The sequence below is a fragment of the Gossypium arboreum genome, chromosome 5, assembly GCF_025698485.1.
Source record: "Gossypium arboreum isolate Shixiya-1 chromosome 5, ASM2569848v2, whole genome shotgun sequence".
Classification (NCBI taxonomy): domain Eukaryota; kingdom Viridiplantae; phylum Streptophyta; class Magnoliopsida; order Malvales; family Malvaceae; genus Gossypium; species Gossypium arboreum.
The window spans coordinates 53,556,161-53,559,486 of NC_069074.1; the positions used below are offsets into that span (position 1 = coordinate 53,556,161).

At 38.4% G+C, this 3,326-nt stretch overlaps 1 non-coding gene across 1 annotated transcript; it reads right to left on the minus strand.

Moving 5' to 3' along the window:
• Positions 1 to 2,316: 2,316 nt before the first annotated feature.
• LOC128293534 (small nucleolar RNA R71) lies at positions 2,317 to 2,423 on the minus strand. Its single transcript, XR_008283715.1, has one exon. It is a non-coding gene; the product is annotated as a small nucleolar RNA R71 (small nucleolar RNA).
• Positions 2,424 to 3,326: the final 903 nt, after the last annotated feature.

A 3,326-nucleotide genomic window follows, 5' to 3' on the forward strand; every position in this document is an offset into this window, starting at 1 on the left:
CAGGTTCGTTTGGTGGGTCTAAAAAGAAGGTCAAGTTTGATGGGCTAGTCTGAGCTGGGGTTCCTGTTGAGAGATCGCAGCCTTGTGAAAATTGTGGGAGACATCACCTAGGTGAGTGGTGGAAGAAGATTGGGGCGTGTTTCAGATGTGGATCTATGGTGCATCAAGTTAAGAATTGTTTTCATAGACCTGTTCAGATGCAAGCTATAGGACAAGGTTATGTACAGCCAGCGAGAGGTTTCATGATAAACCGTAATTTATATATGTTTTTATCCTATGCTTAGCACATTTATGGATGGTTTCTCCTTAGATTTGGTGAATTTGATGCTCCTAATTCTTTAATTTCATGTTTTATACTTAGGTGAGCATAGGAGAGTAAAAAGAGCGAGAAACAGGCCAAAAATAGAAAAAATGGACCCACGTGGGAAATCAACACGGCCTGGACTTCCTCACATGGGCGTGTCCCATGGCCGTGTCCCTTTGGTAGGATTGAAGCATGACTTACACAGGTAGACTACATGCCTAGGCCTATTCAACAGCCTTGACCATGGGCTGGAGTAATCGCACACGGGTGTGTCACACGGGCGTGTCCCTGCCGAACCCAAGTATAACCCTATTCGGAAAAGGCTAATTTTGAGGGCTCTTAGGCATTTTAAAGCCTATTTAAACACTTGAGGAGGCACTTAGGAAGGGGACGCAGAGTAGGAGGCAAGGAATTACTCAAGGGAAGCCAATTGGTGCATCTCAGAAGTCGGATTCATCATCAAGACTTAAGATCTCCCTTCAATTTCCATTCAGGGGTTTTGGGTTTTCTTTATGTTTTGTATTCATTATTATTCTGAGATTTTTTCTTCTATAATTATGAACTAAACCTCTAAATACCTAAGGGGGATGAAACCTAAGATGGATCTTGTTATTATTATTTGAATTGTATGATAAATATTTGACTTGTTCTTAATTATGTGTTCTTAATTCTTGTTTTAATATTCCAGGATATTGATTCGAGTTAATGCTCTTATTCAGAGGAGGAATAGACCCTGTCAAGAGTAAATTTGTCATAATTAAGCGGAGTTGATTGCACGTGATAAGATTTGACCGGATTAGGGTGAAACCTAATAAGGGGATCGATAGATTGAGTTAATACAACACTAGGTGTTAATTATAAAGAGATTTCAATTAATCAACCTAGGGTTAAACGTTATTAGTGTCGAGAGAGATAATAATATAACTTAGGGATTTCTACGGATCAAGTCAAATGAATAAATCGTCTAATTCAGAGTCAAATAACAAGTGAAATCTAGGTGGATTTTTCCTTGGGTATTGTTTTAATCAATCAAATTTTCCCAAAAGCTTTTCCCCAATTTCTCTCTATGAGCTCTTAGTTTAGTTAATTTAGATAAATAAATCCCTTAATTTTAAGGCTAGATAATAAAAAGAAAGTAATTACTAGTAGTCTTGGTTCCTTTGGGTTCAACAACCCGGTCTTGCTAAAGCTATACTACTGTTCGATAGGTACACTTGCCTTCATCGTGATAATAGTTAGTTTCAAGAACGATTAATTATAAATATTTAAAACCTATCGCGAATATCATGTATCAAGTTTTTGGCACCGTTGCCGGGGAACTACGATATTAGGAACACTCAATTTTTATTGCTTTAGCCATTCTACTTTATTTGCAATTTAAATTCTTATTTTCTTTTATAATTCTTCATTTATTCTCTTCTGATAGGTTTTTCTAGTTTATGACCAAAAGAAACCCGTCAGGACCTTTACTGTTTGATAGTGAGATCGACCGCACAGTTCACAAAAACCAAAGAGAAATAAGGCGAAGCTTAAGATACACAGAGGAAGAGCAAGAGGACGATATTTCAACCACAACCGAGGAGATGCATGAAAACCAAGAAAATCTGCTACCTCCTGCGATTGCTGCTAATCAGAATCTTTCTCCACGCACTATGTATGATTATGCTAAACCTTCTTTAACAATAACTGAATCGAGCATAGTTAGACCTGCTGTAGCTGCAAATACTTTTGAACTGAAACCTAACACAATTCAAATAATATAGCAATTTGTTCAGTTTGATGGTTTGCAGGACGAAGATCCCAACGCTCACTTGGCAAACTTTTTGGAACTATGTGATACATTTAAAATTAATGGCATTTTTTATTACGCCATTTGCCTTCGGTTATTCCCTTTTTCATTGAGAAACAAAGGTAAACAGTGGTTGAATTCGTTACCACGAGGATCAATCACTACTCGGGAACAAATGACCGAAAATTTTTTATTAAAATATTTTCCGCCGGCTAAAATGGCTAAATTACTTAATGATATCTCTTCTTTTGTGCAGATGGATTTAGAAACACTTTACAATGCATGGGAGAGATACAATGACCACTTGAGAAGATGCCCTCACCATGGGTTACCACTCTGGCTACAAGTTCAAACATTTCATAATGGCTTGAATCCTTCGACTCGACAGATGATCGACGCAGCCGCTGGCAGAACTATCAATAGTAAGACACCTGAAGATGCTTATGAATTTATAGAAGAGATGTCACTGAATAATTATCAGTGGCAAGTCATGAGGACAAAGCCAACAAAAGCAGCTGGCATATATAACGTCGATTTGATCACCATGCTCTCTAATCAGGTAGAACTATTGAATAAGAAAATTGATGGTTTTTGTAGTTCTTCACAGGTTCACCCAGTAATGTAGTGCGAAGCAAGTGGAGGTGGATCGAGCAATCCAGAATACCCACCCTATGGCCATAATATGGAGAACGAGCAGTTAAATTACATGGGTAATAATCCTCGATCTTAAAATAATTCTTATATTAATACTTACAATGCAGGTTGGAGGAACCACCCAAATTTCTCATGGGGAGGCCAAGGAAATCAGCGACCACCACCACCTCCAGGCTTCCAACAACCACCCTACCAACAAGAGAAAAAGTTGAACCTTGAGGAGATACTAACAAAATTCATCTCAATGTCAGAAACTCGTTTTCAGAATACTGAGACAACACATAAAAATCAACAAGCATCGATCCAAGGGCTTGAAACTTAGATAGGTCAACTCGCTAAATTAATATTTGAATGACCACAAGGTAGCCTGCCGAGTAACACTGAATCTAACCCAAGGGAGCAAATCAATGCAATTACCATTCAAGATGAGAAAGGGTTAGTTGCACCTGAACCAGAATAGAGGCAAGAAACCGTGGTAAGCAAATGTAACACCCCCACGCCCGAGACCATCACCGGAGTCGAGCTTGAGGGGTTACCGAACATAATTTATCAATTTAAGAACTTCAAATCATTTGTTTC